This window comes from Pholcus phalangioides, unplaced genomic scaffold, assembly GCF_987345545.1.
Source record: "Pholcus phalangioides strain wild (caught in Gottingen) unplaced genomic scaffold, Ppha-v1.0 ptg000010l_1, whole genome shotgun sequence".
NCBI lineage: Eukaryota > Metazoa > Arthropoda > Arachnida > Araneae > Pholcidae > Pholcus > Pholcus phalangioides.
The window spans coordinates 12,854,817-12,872,307 of record NW_028301603.1 but is presented as its reverse complement, the minus strand read 5'-3'; the positions used below and the strand labels follow the sequence as shown (position 1 = coordinate 12,872,307).

The 17,491-nt window shown below is 39.6% G+C and overlaps 1 non-coding gene across 1 annotated transcript; it reads left to right on the top strand.

Annotated features, from left to right (window-relative positions):
• The first annotated feature begins 222 nt into the window (after nt 1-222).
• On the top strand, nt 223-296 carry TRNAS-GGA (transfer RNA serine (anticodon GGA)). Its single transcript has one exon. It is a non-coding gene; the product is annotated as a tRNA-Ser (tRNA).
• Nucleotides 297-17,491: the final 17,195 nt, after the last annotated feature.

Genomic DNA, 17,491 nt, shown 5'->3' with positions numbered 1-17,491 from the left:
AAAGAAATAATCGGGCTAAGATGTGGGGGCGAATTTCTATGCCCCCACATCTAATAACGGTATTTGTCAGCCAATCAGGAAGAAGGTTTTTAACAACTGGCTGTTGCGAAGATAACCAGAAGGCTAACCAGAAGGCTGGACTTGGCCTGAGTCTGGTCCGGCCGTCCATGTATGGTCCCTTTCAGTGTACACGAGCTCCAAGGAAAGATTGAGAGATTAGGTGCCTCTGTAGTCTAGTGGTCTAGGGCATTCACCCGGAAAGTGAAAGGACGTGGGTTCGATTCCCCGCAGGGGCAGTTGAATTTTCTCTCCTTCCAAAATATATCTTCGCAACAGCCAGTTGTTAAAAACCTTCGTATGGTAGCGGAAGAGTGACGTCATCCTTGTAGAATCGGGAAGATTCTACGCCAACATGAGAGGAAACGAAATAGGATGCTGTGTCTCAAAATGTGGCAAACTTGATAGGTAGTCTGAATGACGTTTACGGCAACCCGTGCGGAGGCCTTCTATCTCTAGCAGGTGCTGGGTAGGGTCATTTTCCAGATTTTGGAGCCTAGAAACTCGACATGTGGACTACAAAAGTCACAGATAACAACGGATATCTGAAAGTTTTGAGCTAGAGGTGGTTGAATAAGCTGAAAAAGTTTTCTTTATATATACATCGAAATTTTAAGTTAAAAACAATGAATGTTCTTTCAACTTTCGCCAATCGCACTGCTCATTCGCAAATAAGAGATATTTCTATACACTTATGCTTTATTTCACCATAATTCGAAGTTATTCGGAAACTTCTCGGAGAAAATTGCAGATAAGGGACCGTTTTCAAGTACAGTCGAATCTCGTTATAACGAACTCCAAGAGATCGGAGAAATCACTTCGTTATAACAAAAAATTTCGTTAAAAAGGAATTCCAGGTTTTTGCATTTTTCCTATGTAAACTTATCTGGAGGATTAGAAAAGTGTTCGTTATAACGAGATTTTCGCTATAACGGTGTTCGTTAAAACGGGATTCGGCTGTATTACGTCAGCACATTTTCAGCCATTTCTGACCCCTTCCCCCACCTCGTCAGCAAAACTCCCCCCCCCCCCCGTCAGCAAAAAATTCCGTCAACACTGTCCCTACCTCCAAACTCATATTTGTGGGATCAGAAACGTACGAGGGAGGGCGGGAGCATAGGGGGCTCGTGCGCCTCCCCCCCCCCCCGACGAATTTTTTTTTTTTTAAATTAAAATTTCGAAATTAAATACGTTTATATGTTATTGAAATCAATTTCTGTTAATTTCAATGCTATTTGAAGGGTAAGAACTCAAGGTAAACCCTTGCTTGACCCGCAGACCAAATGTGGTCCTAAAGGTTATCTGATGTGGCTTGCCCCATCAAACCTAATTTTGTAAAAATGAACTAAGCGGCACATTTACAAATCGCCTTAATGACCCGTGTCACAATTAGAGAGCATTTAAGTGGACCGAGGCACATTTTCAGATCACTGAAGTAGGCCTCAAAGATCACTTTCACATTCAAAGATCACTTTCACATTCAAAGATCACTTTCACATTCAAAGATCACTTTCACATTCAAAGAAGATCACCTTTGTAACCCGCGACACAGTTAAGAACACTTGAACGATCCGTGGCACATTTAGAGATCCCTTGAGTGACATGTCGCACATTTTAAAAGCCCCTAAGCGGCCCCCCAGTGCGGTTCTACTAACTTAAAGTTACCCGCGGAACATTTCCAGATTACTTAAGTGATCCGTGGCATAATTAAGGATCACTTGAGTGCGGCGTGGCACAGTTCCAGAGCCACAATAGCGGCTCGGACACATTTCCGGAGCCACAATAGCGGTAATTTACGTCGTCCGCAGCGTGTGATCCTACCCCAGCGCATGCGTTTCGCGACGCTGCTTACGTCATCAGATATGCTGAGCGAACCCACGAACGCATTCAGCGATCAACTGACATCCACCCCCTTTTGTCTCCTCTGGACTCCGACCGAGCCTGCATGCGTTTTTCGCGATTTTCACCCTCTCAACGTGTGACAACATGCGACACCATGTCCTATTGCAGTTTATGTTCCTCTTGGTGCCTACTAACAACCCTCTCTGAGTTTGTCCATTAACAGAACATCCTGTATAAGTACATATACGTGACATAAATTATGTTTAAAAAAATTGGGAGGGTGAGATCACAAAATGAAACCTCGTTAACTCGACATCCACTCAAGTCGACGCGCTCATCGATACTTTAAAGCCCCGTTCACATGGGAAATAGAAAACAGCGGGTTTAAAACCCGCTTTTCAAGAGAATTTTTACCAATTACTGTTCTACATTTCTTTCCTTGGGAGCCATTCAAGTATTACGTAAGCAGATTTCCAGCCATTTTTGACCCTCTCCCCCCTTGTCAGCAAAACATTGACCCTCCCCCCTGTCAGCAAAATTTCGTCAGCAGCTTAGAACAGCGGTTCTCAACCTTTTCTGACTCGCCTTTTCAGTGTATAATTACTATGGCGGAGCCCCCTTTTAGTATATTATTTATACGGCGGTACCCTTTAGGCCTCTTTTTTTTGTTTGTTTATCAAATTAATTAATGATTTATTTTATTATCCTCGAGTGGCCGCGGGGCCCCCTGAGAAGTGCACATGGAGCCCCAAGGGCTCTGCGGAGCACTGGTTGAGAACCGCTGGCTTAGAATATTTAATATCTTCAAAAAATGAGTGGTTGATGACGTAAGTAACCTTTAAACCCCCCCCCCTTCCCCCCCCCCGTCATCAAAACTCAGCAAATCCGAAACTCCCCCCCCCCCCCGATGCTGACGTAATACTCGAATGACCCCTTACGAAGGAAAAAAGTCGTCAAGCGGGTGCTAGCACTCCCAATGCTACCGCAAATCTTTGCACATGTGAACGGGGTTTTAGGGTATCAAAGCTCCACTGTATCATTGGGAATATATTTGGGAGAAAGAACTCTGACTTATATTCACACAGTTAATTCCTCTTCAGTTCCAAAGCTCTCACACTATCTTGTGAGGACATAAAAAATTGTATCCGCAGACAATAAGAGAGTCTCCCTTTCCCATTATTAGTATTTTTTCCTACAAATTTCATAATACAGTATCAAACTGGCCTATCCAGCGCACCTGAATTACTCCACTGACTTTATCGATAGCATCAATAAGCTTCATTCCTTTCTGCATGAAAATGAAATGAACGCCAGGGTCTCTGGCACCGGACTTATCCCATTGCCGAGATCTCTTCCAGCCCAGCTTCGTGGCAGAGTCTGGAACAAAGTGAGTGCACCTAACAGTCCGAGTGTGTAGCTAGTGTTGTGTATGATATTTCAGTGCTGCCATCTATACTTCAAATTGTGAGTGAAGTGCAATGATTGAATATTTGTAACGTTGTAGGCCTGTTGCTCTCTGTGGCGAGATTTTTTAACGGGGAGATCGGCTCGCATTCGCGCCTTGAAGTTGGGAACCACAGAAAAACCAACTTCAGCCGACCGCCACTGTGGGGTTCGAACCCGGATCCTCGCATCGCGAGTCCGTCACTATAACCACTCGACCACCACAGCGGCCACTACTTTCTGCAAGGACTGAATGGTGGGAAAACTGAATGCTGAAATTTGATTTTTACATTCTATTCTTCAATATATGCCTCAGGCAAAACACTTGTAGAATCTTACTGCATGCATCAGTAAGATTGTTGATCAAAACTGTTGTATGATCAAAACTCATACAACATGAATTTGTATGCTTGCCCGGAAGTAGCATTATCCCGGAATTTAAGATGGCCTGGATTCGAGTCCCGGTTTGGAGACCAGATGACTTTTCTTTCCCTAGTTCACCTCTGCATAAAAAATCCAGAAAATATATCAGTTTCCTTGATATATTGGGCTGAGGGAAAAAAGCCGTCTATCTCTATCCCATTATATACAGTAGGATTGAAATTGCTTGAAATGTCGACAACATCCGGGCCCTTCTCGTGAGTTATAGCGTATATTCATTCAGTGATATTTGGTGAGTCTATTAAAATATAACAAAGTGTTTAAAAATGCCGAAAATGCAAATGTCGACAACATCCGGGTCCTTCTCGTGAGTTATAGTATATATCCATTCAGTGATATTTGATGGGTATAAAGAGAGTTTGAGAGATGAGTATAAGAGAGTATTAGAAATGAGTTTGATGAGTATAGTATTAAAATATAACGTAGTGTTTAAAAATGCCAAAATTGCAAATGTCGACAACATCAGGGCCCTTCTCGTGAGTTATAGCGCATACCCATTCATGATATATTTGATGGGTCTATTCTTCTATTGAAATGTAACATCCAAAAGGGGCATCTAATCTTCGCGTCACTTTTTCCTCTGATATTTAATTCATGAAGCCACCCAGTGGTCATTTCTTCCAACGAAACATTCCCATGTAAGAACTTCGAGTGGGCGGACATCTTATGCGGATACGAGTTGAGATTTGCATTTCTTCTTCCCTCCCCAAACTCCGGCAAAGAATTTTCTCGGAATATTTGTAAGCAATTCGGCATCTTCCCTTGTTCCTTCAACGAAGAAAATAAATAAATAAATAATAATGATAATAACTACAACAACAACAACAAAAAAGTTTTTTTTGGCCTATATTTTCTCTTGGTCAACACAAACAAGCTACAATAAGAAACAGTAATAGCACATATACACAAAAAAAAATGTATAGCGACGCACGCTCTAGTGGTCCCGTTGGCAAAAATCCAGTGTTCGGATTAATTTATTTTTTACATTCCAAGGAAATGCTTTTTATTCATATGTTTGTTTTTATTTGTCGATTTAGTGTAACAACGAGGAAAAAAATGCCGAAACAAAAAAGCCAAAGTAATTTTTGTAGAAGAACTTGTGAGGCCGATTGTTTCAATCTCGGCGAGCTTTTTTTTTTGGATATTTGGCGCCCACGTATGTTCTTTTTTGGCTGTGGTAATTCGATTTTTGGCGGCCTTGGAATCAATATATATGACACACATTATCGTGATAGTTTTTTTTTGTTTGTTTTTTTTTCATTGTGTTTATCTCAAAAAAATAAATGTATCGCGTTGTTTTGATGTATATGGAAGTGATTTTGTAAAAAAAAAAATTGATTTGATGTATTTCATTGTGGATCAAATTGCAATTCATATATAACCATAACCACGTTTTTGGTTATTATTCGGAAAAGTTACTTGAATGCGTTTCGCAGGTAGCTGTTGCAGACATCGTCAGGGTGGGGATCTCTGAAAACGGGGAGATAAAGCATCGCGAGATCGCTCAGTTGTACGATAGGTACTCAGATTTGTCTTTCACGATGCTTTTCTCGGTCATTCTCCGAGTATTTTATCCGATTTCTTCTCGACGATTTGATACGACGACGGACGACTTGATTTCTCTTGCAACATTCTTCTCAAAGACGATAATACCAATATTCTCATGATGATTCGATACGATTATTTTCGACTTCTTCCCTTTTCAAATTCTTCTCGAAAATTCCACAGGGTGCCCCCTGAACTTCAAGGGAAGGTAAAATACACATAAAGAAGCGTTTTTTTTTTGTTTTTTTTTGGTATAGCAATGTGGGGTCAGAAATGAAAAGTGTTGGCAAAAAAAAACTCTGATGAGGCAAAACTTTCAGTCGCTGCTGTAACTGTTCGTGAAACACAATTCAATTCAATTCAATTCGCCGACAATAGCCCCGGCAAATCGTCTAGGGACAATTTACTGCCGAATCCCTTTCGGGGGGGCTAATGCGGGTTTTTTATTGTTTATGAAAAAATATTTACAAAGCAAGACAAAAGAAAAATATTTACATGATATATACATTATATACATAAAGATTTCACGCCGCTATGTAAACCGACATTTTTCATTTTTTTTTTTTTTTATGCACAACCATTCATAGCCCTGATCACAGTTTGTCCCGGGGGTCTCTTGGGCCGTGACTTGGTCGCTAACTTATTGTTCAATGGCGCCGTGTTGCTGCCTGTGCTGCTAGTCTGCTGGATCTTCTCGTAGGCTGATCTGGTCTAGTTGTGTGGTTGCCTATGTCTATTCTCCTCCTGTGGAGTTTTTCAATGCCCTCTTTTTCGAGATAGCGCACGAGATTCTCAAGAGTTCGTGATTCTTTTTCGAGCCGGCTCATCCTCCTAAACCACTCCTTCACCAGCTCCTGCCTTGGTTTGATCAGGTGGAAGACTTTTGTGTAAGGGCAGCTGGTGGCATAGTGGAGTGGTGTGCCGACTTCTCCACACATACATTTGTTGTTGTTAGATATTTTGAATCTCTCGAGGTAGCTGGGGAATGGTCCATGACCAGTAAAGAAAATGGCTTTCTCTCGGGACCATCCCACAGCCCTCCATCCGACTCGAGGTAGGATATCGTGAATCAGTCTGCCTGGGTGTTCAGGTTCGTCCCAGTCCTCCTGCCACATTTTTAATAAGTGACTTTTCAGAAGTCTTTTGGCATGGGAAGGGGGAAGCTTAATTAACATTGCGCTCTGAGCAGATTTGGTGGTTTTCTTGGCGAGCTTATCCACCAACTCGTTGCCATGGATACCTGAATGACCTCGCACCCAGTGCAGACTGACATTTCTGTTGGTGGTCAGGTAGTTGCGGATCTGTCTGGCATTGTGGTGTCGTGTGAGCGGGTCTCTTATTGCTTCCAGGCTAGCTCTGCTATCCGTGAAAATCCTTATTCTTTCCTCTGTTTGTTCGTGAAACACGTGGCATCTTCGAATGGGTACGCCAATCAGTTGCTGGACGCTCAAGATTTGATCATGGAGGCGGATTGGTGAAATACATATGGAATGGTCATAAAATACCTTTGTCGGTATACGAACCCTTAGTGGCTGCAAAAAATCAACGAATGCAAATGAAATTCCAGATACGGGTGTTTATAAGAGTATGCGCTCGAGAATGAAGAGTGGAAACAAAACCCCTTAGCTCCAGCAATTACGGTCACAGCAACAAAATTTCGTGAAAATTCTAATGGCAACACTCACTTTTACGAAATTCGATACACAGGTGTTTCAAAGTGTGCGTTTGGGAATGAGAAGAGAAACAAAAACCTAGCTCCGTTTCGGCACCAAAATTTCGAAAAACTTGAAATTTAAGGGGGGAGGGACACGGGCCCCCTGTGCTGCTCCCCCCCCCCGCGCATGCCTCTGGGCAGCACTCACTTTTATGTATTGCAAAGTGATCGGCGCGATCAGTAAAAAAAAAACGAATGGAGTAGTAACGGTACCTGTAGCATGATAGAGACGCCGACGCGAACAAAGAAACATGCGGAAACAACCGATTCAGATCACATTACTACAGCGAGAAGTCCGCCACCGAGAGGTTAGCGCTATAATTAATCCCTTGATGAGATCTTATGGTGCTACACGTACCGTTCCAATGCCATCCGTGGCTTTTTCACTGCGCCGATTACTCGCCAATTCGTAAAAGTGAGTGTTGCCGTTAGAAATTTCACGGAATTTCGTTGCCGTGACCGTAATTGCGGGAGATAAGGTTTTGTTTCCACTCTTCATATTCTATCCACACCCGTAACTGGAATTTCATTCGCATTCGTTGATTTTTGCGGCCACTAGGGAGCTCGTATATCGGCAAAGTTGTTGTCGTATAAGACATTGGAAATAAATATGGAATACAAAGCACTTTGTGAGAAAACAAAATCCAAATAATTTCAATACGTGATGTATAAAAGCTCGTTTGGGTTGAAAGATGTGACCTTGGGAGGACAATTCTCACGAAGGAATATAATAAATGTCCCATTGTTAGTCTGTTATGATGGTATCTTTCGGAAGTTCGTAAGTGGTAAGTCAATGATATGATTATCAATGATACGACTTACAACGAGTTCAACCCACTTACACGAGATGCGATACCAAGCAAGAGATAGCAGCATGCACAGACTGGGAAAATAGTAAGAATTATCTCCCTTTTATCTCGTTGAGATATCTCCTTTTTTTCCTGTTCGCTTCTGTGTTATTCAAGTGGAGGCAAAGTGTTTCTAATTCACCCTCGTCCTCGTGCAACCATGCAAGTTATTTATATGAGGGGAAGAAGAAGTTCAAATAAAACTTCTGTATCACCGTTTTGATTCATAAATTCCGACATCTTTATGTGAAGACATAAAACAAAATATTAAAGTGATGGACGGTTATGTTGGAGGCCTTCCAAGATGCTGCGATGAATGATGTTTTCTGGATTTTTTTTTTCCCCAGGACTCGACGAGATTTTATTCCAGAAATTTCGTGAGGCTCGATGTTTTCGGTTCACGCGAGGCTCTGAAATCCAGTGAAGTTCCAATTATAAGTTTTATCAAGTTCTGGACAGTTCAGGGGATTTGACTGCTGAACATAACAACACCCCATTTATTTCCGCATTTTAACAGAGAAAACTTGATTCCTGTAGGCTTTGAAGCCAATTTATAGGCTGAGCGGATGTTCTCATACCAACAATTGCCGATGAAAACTCAAATTCTGTTGTCGGAATGTTGTTTTTATCAATATTTTATACGGTTATTTATTACTCATCTCCTTCACAGGAAAAGGTTTCTGAGAACAACAATGGACCATTGTTTGAAAATATCTTGTTCGATGAGGTATTATCTGAAAAGAGAGTCATTATATTATTGGCTAGATTGTAAAAGTCATTGTTAATTTAAACTTTGTTTGTATGAAATTCATCAGTAAGTGATTTTTGTGTTAATGAAACTCATTTTTAATCGGCTTATTTTTTATAGACGTTATTATTGATCTAGCCATTTTTATAAGTCATTATTAAGCAAAAAGTTTCAAAATATATTGTTAAGTGAAACATTGTTCGTAAAAGTCATTTTAAATGAGACAATATTTGTAAAAGTCATTGTGAAGTGAAACATCATTAAATGAAGCATTTTTTATATAAAAGCCTTTGTTTAGTAAGTTTATTAAAGTCAGTTGTTCGGTAAATCATTGTTAATAAAGGATATTATTTAGCTGAGCATTGTTAATGTAAAGATATGTCAAGTCATTACTATCCAATTTTTGTAATGGCAATTTTAGGCCATTATTTCAAAGAGTATTGTTAGCAAAGCATTGTTTGTGAAATTACTGTTGGCAGGTAATATTTGCCAAGTTGCTGTAAGCCGAAATATTGTTTGCAAGAGGTACTGTTGGCACGTGATTATCGTTTGGAAAATACCGTATTTAAAAATATAGTGTTTGAATTAATTTAACGCATTGCATTGTTTGAAACATTTGTCAAGAAATCGTTTGTAAAATACATTGGTACACTCAGCATTGTTCAAGCAATTATGTAGTTGGAGAGTAAGTATCGTGAAATCATACTTCGAACATTAATTGTTAGTGAAAGCACTATTAGGAAAGTCTGTTACCTCAAATATTGTGGTTTTTCAAACCAGGGTTAACAAGGTTTTTTTAAAGCTATTATTTAGCTATACATTGATCATAAATGTAATTATTAATCGAGGCATTGTTTATAAAAGTCATTACTTGTCAAGACATTGTGGATAAAAGCTTCTGTTGAGTAAGTAATTATTGATTAAAGTCATTATTAAGTGAAACATGGCATATGTGTGAAAGTGATTTTTAAATGAAACATTGTTTATAAAAGTCATTGTTAAGGGAAACATTGTTTGTAAAAGTCATTGTTGAGTGAAACGTTGTAAAAGTTATTGTTAAGTAAAAAATTGTGTATGAAAGTCATTAAGTGATACATTGTTTGTAAAAACCATTGTTAAGTGTGGCATTGTTTATAAAAGTCATTGTTAAGTGTGACATTGTTTATAAAAGTCATTGTTAAGTGTGACATTGTTTATAAAAGTCATTGTTAAGTGTGACATTGTTTATAAAAGTCATTGTAGTATAACATTGTTTGTAAAAGTCATTGTAGTATAACATTGTTTGTAAAAGTCATTGTTAAATGAAAAAATGTTTGTAACAGCCACTGTTAAGTGAAACATTGTTTTTAACAGTCACTGTTAAGCGAAACATTGTTTATTGGAACATTTTTTGTAGAAGTCATTGTTAAGTGAAGCATTGTTTAGAAAAGTCATTGTTAAGTGAAGCATTGTTTAGAAAAGTCATTGTTAAGTGAAGCATTGTTTAGAAAAGCCATTGGTAATCGAGGAATTTTTTTATAAAAGCCTTTGTTGAGTAAGTAATTGTTTATTAGTCATTGTTAGGTGAATCATTGTTAATAAAGGATATTATTAAGCTAAGCATTGTTAATTAAGATCATCTTTTAAAGTTCACAAAACCCATTTTTAGCCGAAGAGAAAGCAAAAACACACGCACACATTGTTTGTAAAAGCCATTATTAGAGGAAGCTTTGTTTGAAAAATCGCTATATATCTTAGGTATGTGCATATATGGGGTAATTTTAATTAAAAATTCATTAGAAAAAAACGTCATTGTGTTTAAGTGCAGGATCCGCAATAACAGCTGTCATCAACTGAAATTTTTGTTCGAGAAAGCCACTGTCTATTCGATACTGTCAGACACGCATGTAGAAAACAACACAATATTATTTCAATGAGGATAACAATCATTTCATTGTTGAGGGAAACTTCCTCTCTTTCGTATAAATATTGAACCGTCAAAACACAGTTCTTAAAATAAATGACCTTCGTGACTTTTCCGAACAGTCGAGCATTCTTAATTCGAACCAAGCAACAATCGTCCCCATTCAAGACGCAAATAGTAAACAATGGAGATCTCTTCCGTAAGGCAACCCAAAGCCATTACAATTTCCTGCAAGTGTGAATTCATATACAATACATTACTATTTCATCGGTTTAACGCCACTTTCGGGGATAATCATAATTACTTTCAATCGCTGGGAGTGGTGACCATGTTAACCGTACTTTACGGGACATTCCCGTAATTTTGGCCGTCCCGACTTTATTAAAATGTCCCGTTATTCATAGTATTTTTAAAGATGGAGATAATAAGGGATATATAAATAATCTGATCGTATTTGCTCGAGGGGAAAATACTAGAAATTACGATCTTAAACGCGGGAAAATACAGTAGGCCTATATTGACAATTGTCACCAAAAAAATCGCCAAAAAAAAAAACAAGTCAAGTTGCCGATTCATTAAGAGAAAAATCGCCAATGGCGGGAAATGAAGCACTAGTGCTAATTGCGGTGGCTTGGAATGTATTTCAAGGAAAAAAACGTTCAACACACACATGACTTGAGATGATTATTTATATTGATAATTATAATAATGTAATTTATAGTTTAGTTATAATTTATAGTTATAAGAAAATTATCCCAATGCATGAATTACTGTCCTGGCAATATTTATATCCATAATTATGATTATATGATTTATAATTATGAAAATAACCCTTATCTTCGATCTGAATTAAGAATGAAAATTCGACCAGCTTCCGTTGGAAATATGGGAAAAAATTCCGAGGCCAAAATTACGGGAAAGTACGGGTCTTATGGTCAATAAAATCATAGGATATGAATATTCATCTCAAATGTTTAGCTTTTTTTCCCTCCGCGTGAACTATATTTTGAATCACTGCTGTTTACAGTAACCTTTATATCAAACTCATTGGCGATTTTGGCGAGATTTTTTTTGTCGATATCTCCTATGTTCACAATATTCTTCGTCGATGAAATATTGGCAGCCTATCGGGGGGGTCAGGCCATCTGGATATGGGTAGCTAAGAACAAAAAAATTCACGATAAAAAGGAAGCACTATATTATGTTTTTTTAATCGGATTCGTCCCAACACGACCAAAGCCTATGACCTGGTATTTCATAAAGGCGGTGGTGATGAACACTATCGGACATCAGGTCAATGTTCCAAAAAAAGAAAAAGTAGATGAAGGAACAATCGTGAGTCCTTTTAAGTAGATATGAATCCATCTTCGTACTTTTGGAACCTGTTATCCATGGGCGTAATTTTTTATGGAGTCGAACGATTTCTCTTGCCGCCTACGATTGTTTCAGCGCATTTATGCGCAACGAAACAGGTGTGCTAATAAATGCAATAATGAATGAATAAAAGTCATTTTGAATCACAATAAAAAGACATTTCAGGCCCACCCACGCTATTACTATGCTATCTTCCTTCGCTGGTACTGCGGAACTTCGGTTAACGAGCAATTCGCATAACGAGCAAAAGACTTTGAACCGGTTAGCGAGCGATTTTCATGCGTTACGAGCAAACATTGAGCTTTATTTATTTAGTTTCACGTTATCACAACTTAGCCGATGGATTTTAACTTACTCTTATACACGCAATGGGGAATCGTGGGTAATACTCTCTCCGACAGTCTCCGGTCAGCGTGCCTCACTCGAAAAATTAACGCACGTGCGAGCATGACGGAGTGCATTGTGACCACGCTTATGTGCGCTTAAAGCTTCTTTTTTTTTTAAATTCTGCTCGGAGATAATAGTGGGCTCATTGCATTTTTCGAACGTGAATTTGAGCTGCTAGCTCATAAACAGGACGCCTTTTTTCTCTTGGGGAAGACCATGGGGCTGGAGGCGAATGAAGACGACATTCAAGAACTGCTGGTTGAATATAGCCAGGAGTTGGCCGTAGATGAACTGATGGATCTCCTTTTTCACGCTACAGCAAGAGCATATGGAGGAGAAATCCCTCACTTTTCAAATGAGATTAGATATACGTGTAGAATGTAAGAATCTGTGAAAAATTCTGTAGAAAAGAACCAATCAAATAAAACTGTAGCAGTGTGAGAGAAATGAATCTATTCAACGACACAATGCAATTTCTCATTTCCGAAAAATACTAAAAAAGGAGGCAAAATCAAGTGTCATTGGATAAGTTCTTTTTCAAATTCACATAAAAAGAATGAGTTTGCAAACAACAAAGAGTGCGTGAATAATCCTAAACGATAGTTCTCTCTCTCTCTCTCTTTCTCTCTTCGTTTAGAGCAGTAATTCCCAAAGCGGGCGTTAACTCCCCCTTGGGGGCGATGGAAAGTTCCAGGGGGAGTGGTAGAAGCTACGGGTATACAATAGGATCCTATGGGTTAGATTGCGTTGGGGCGATGGGAGAAAAATATTTCTGAAGAAGGGGGGCGATATATATACATGACAAAAAAGGTTGGGAAACTATGGTTTAGAGCACAGTTGCCCAACCCATTCTGTCTCATCGCCCCCTTCTTCAGAAATTTTTTTCTCCCATCGCCCATGGGCTGACCATATTAGCAATTTAACCCATAGGATTCTATGTTATTCCCGTTGCTTCTATCACCCCCCCCCCTGGAACTTTCCATCGCCCCCAAGGGGGCGTTAACGCCCACGTTGGAAATCACAGGTTTAGAGTAAGTTAATTTGTAAACTTTATCATATTTTTTGTACATTTTTATTTATGGCGTTATTGAATTATTTTATTATAAGATTATTGTGTTGTAATAAAATGCCGTTTTTATTTGTCATTTTATGTGAATGAATAATTGTGGAACGAATTAACCGAGTTTCTATCATATGGGAAAGTTAGATTCGCTATACGGGTGATTCGGATAACGAGCATGTTGGTGAAACGAATTAAGCTCGTTAACCGACGTTCCACTGTATGTGACTGCATGTAGAGGAAAGTGGGAGGAATATAAGACAAGATCTGATTTCAGTAATTTTTTTTTCACATCTGAATGAAAACAATCCCAAGCTGTTGTCATTAATCACAAAAAAACCTATTCATGATTATTAGGAAAAAAGAAAGACGAAAATCATAGAAATATTAAACTTCTTTACATTGGTGAAGATACTGCTAATTTGTATACTTTGAATATTGCACACTTTTCATAAATTTCAGTTAAATTTTCTTGCGATCACAATAGGCTGTTTAGATTGCAAAAATATAAACTTTCAGCCATTGGGGTCTAATAGAACAAGCATAGAGATAAGTGTGCAAAAAGGTCTTCTCTCAAGTAAGAAGAGTGTGAATATTCGGAAGCGGCATCAAAGCTATACCATGGCAGTTTGTCCGCCGTGGTGAAGCATTGTTCGAACCCCACCGTCACCACAGTGAGGGACGGCTAAAGTTAATTTTCTGTGGTTCTCAACTGCGAGCCGATCTCCCCCGTTATAAAGTCTCGCCACAGAGAGTAACAAGCCTGCAACATAAAACAAGCATTACACAGAAACAACTATACGTTAGGTTCACAACACGGACACGGACATCCCAACATGTACCAGTTCGTTAGAAGTTCATCAGAGGAATATGGACGAAATGCATGTGTGGTTCAGTAGTAGGCAATAACATGCATAAATGCAATAAATACTTGACTAGACAATTTTTGAAAAGTGTGGAAAGATCATTGATAAAAATAATAAATAATAACGGACCTAGGACACGTCCCTGAGGTACACCAAAACCGTGTCCGGAAAATTCACCGCCAGCAATTCACCGCCGGAAAATTCACCGACCAACAATTCACCGCTAGGAAAATTCACCGACCAACAATTCACTGCCATGCAATTCACCGCTAGGAAAATTCACCGACCAACAATTCACCGCCATGCAATTCACCGCTAGGAAAATTCACCGACCAACAATTCACCGCCATGCAATTCACCGCTAGGAAAATTCACCGACCGACAATTCACCGCCATGCAATTCACCACTAGGAAAATTCACCGACAACAGTTCAATGCGAGGGAGTGAGCGATTGAGTTACTGAGTGAGTGAGTGACCCAGTGAGTGACTGAGTGACTGAGTGACCGAGTAAGTAAGTGATTGAGTGACCCAGTGAGTGACTGAGTGACCGAGTAAGTAAGTGATTGAGTGACCCAGTGAATGACTGAGTGACCGAGTAAGTAAGTGATTGAGTGACCGAGTGAGTGAGTGACCCAGTGAGTAACTGAGTGACCGTGTAAGTAAGTGATTGAGTGACCGAGTGAGTGAGTGACCCAGTGAGTGACTGAGTGACCGAGTAAGTAAGTGATTGAGTGACCGAGTGAGTAAGTGATTGAGCGGGTGAGTGAGTGACCCAGTGTGTGATTGAGTGACCGAGTAAGTAAGTGATTGAGTGACCGAGTGAGTGAGTGACCCAGTGAGTGACTGAGTGACCGAGTAAGTAAGTGATTGAGTGACCGAGTGAGCGAGTGACCCAGTGAGTGACTGAGTGACCGAGTAAGTAAGTGATTGAGTGACCGAGGGAGTAAGTGATTGAGCGGGTGAGTGAGTGACCCAATAGTGACTGAGTGACCGAGTGAGTAAGTGATTGATCGAGTCAGTGATTGAGCGAGCGAGTAAATTGGTTAGTGAGTGAATTGGTAAGTGAAGGAGTGAGTGAATGGTCAGTAAGTGAGTGAGGGAGTGAGTGAATTGGTTAGTGAGGGAGTGAGTGAATTGGTTAGTGAGGGAGTGAGTGAATTGGTTAGTGAGGGAGTGAGTGAATGGTCAGTAAGTGAGTGAGGGAGTAAGTGAATTAGTTAGTTAGTTAGTTAGTTTTTAACCTAGTAGTGTCACAAATGATTAAAAAATCCGATTGTTCCCAAAACGTATTTATGATGAAGTGTAGATTTGAAGACACTTGGATCGGGCGTCCTCTTCGTCGTGGCGGTCGTCGTCAGCCCCGCTTTGACATCGACATTTGGAACTGCTTTCAAGGAACGCGTAACAGTTTCCCTAATACCAACAATTCTATAGAAGGATGGCATCGAGCGTTCCAACAGCAATTATCTGCTCACCACCCAGATACATGGAAGTTCATCGGTGCCATAAAAAGAGAACAGAATTTGAATGAAGTTCGGATGGAGCAAATTGTAAGGGGACTCTGCGCAGAGATTAAAGAATTTACCCTTGACGGAATTCCGAAATTTTATGGGGTCCCAGACTGGATATACCTTGGGCTTCCACTATCGCAAGGACCCCTGGAAATGAAACCTTTTAATTTCCCCATGAAGGTATATGTGCAATCCCCCGGGTACCCCGACCCTGTATGTTGGGAGCACTGGTGATATATGTATATTTTACGTATACATACCTCTCGGCATGACCCCCCCCCCCACGAGGGCAGGGCTGACAGGGGCCGGAACGTTTCTTATCGCTTTTTGATATTTTCACACTATAAATTAAGCACAGAGGGGCCCGTGAAAAAGCTGGTTTGGGGCCCACCATCCATTTCAGCTTAGGGGACCTGCTGTAGGATGTGGGAAACTCGGGGTACATGCACATTACTTGGTCCCGATGTGTCAAATGGGTCCCGATATATGCAAGAGTTAAATGAAAACTTGACCCCAAAATCGTAACCGACTTCCGTAACACAAAAACGTAACAGATTTCCATCACTCAAAAAACGTCACCGACTCCCGTAATAAAAAAATCGTCACTAATTTCCGTTGCATAGGAAGTATATATATACGTATATAGTAAATATAGAGTACATATACTAGATACGCACTAAGGCGGGATTCCTGAAAGTTCATCACGTGAAATCGCGGGTAACAGCTAGTTCATCATAAAAAAAATCCATTGGTTACTGGTGATCAGCGATGTTTTTTATAACATCAAAGTGATAACAGGAGATGATTTTAAGCATTTTTAGGAAGTTAATTCATTGAATCAGTAACCCACTCGCTCACTGAATCACTTACTCACTCGGTCACTCAGTCACTCACTGGGTCACTCACTCACTCAGTAACTCAATCGCTCATTCCCTCGCTAACTGACTCGCATCGAACTGTCGTCGGTGAATTGTTGGTCGGTGAATTTTCCTAGCGGTGAATTGCATGGCGGTGAATTGTTGGTCGGTGAATTTTCCTAGCGGTGAATTGCATGGCGGTGAATTGTTGTCGGTGAATTTTCCGGCGGTGAATTTTCCGTAAACCCACCAAAACTAGCAACAAAACCTTGGCTTAAATTGGATTTATAAGATAGCCAACAAGATATAACAATCTATTAGATAAGTAGTAAATAAACTATTTCACTAAATTAGGATTAAAACCGATTTTTCCAATTTTGTTAATAAGAATTCTGTGATCGACATGATCAAAAGCTTTTGCAAAATCGGTGTAAATGACATCAAGTTGACGTTTGTTCTGTATTATTTTGCTGTTATTTTTAAAAAAATTTTCACAAATTTCTTTTCTCTTTGCCCTTCTTAATTTTTTTAAATTTCTTTCTCCCTTCGCCCTTTGCCTGCCCTCCTTCCGGCCCCATCTGTGACTGGGTTTAGTATTAGTCATTCGGTTTGGTATAGGTATTTAGTCCATGGTATTAATTGTGATGCAACGTGATAAATTACGGAAAATACCCACACACACAAAAACGTGCGTAATCTAAACACATATGCATCAATCGAAACTCAATATTTAAAATAATTATGTTAGTATTTGTTTCAAAATTTACATTTTTTCGCTTTTAAACGGTCCACAAAAATTGTCTCAGGTGAAAGTATGGCATGACAGTCGAAAATTTTGTTTGTGCGCTCGTACTTTATCATGAAATGAGAGAATGGTATTAATAAATGAAAATT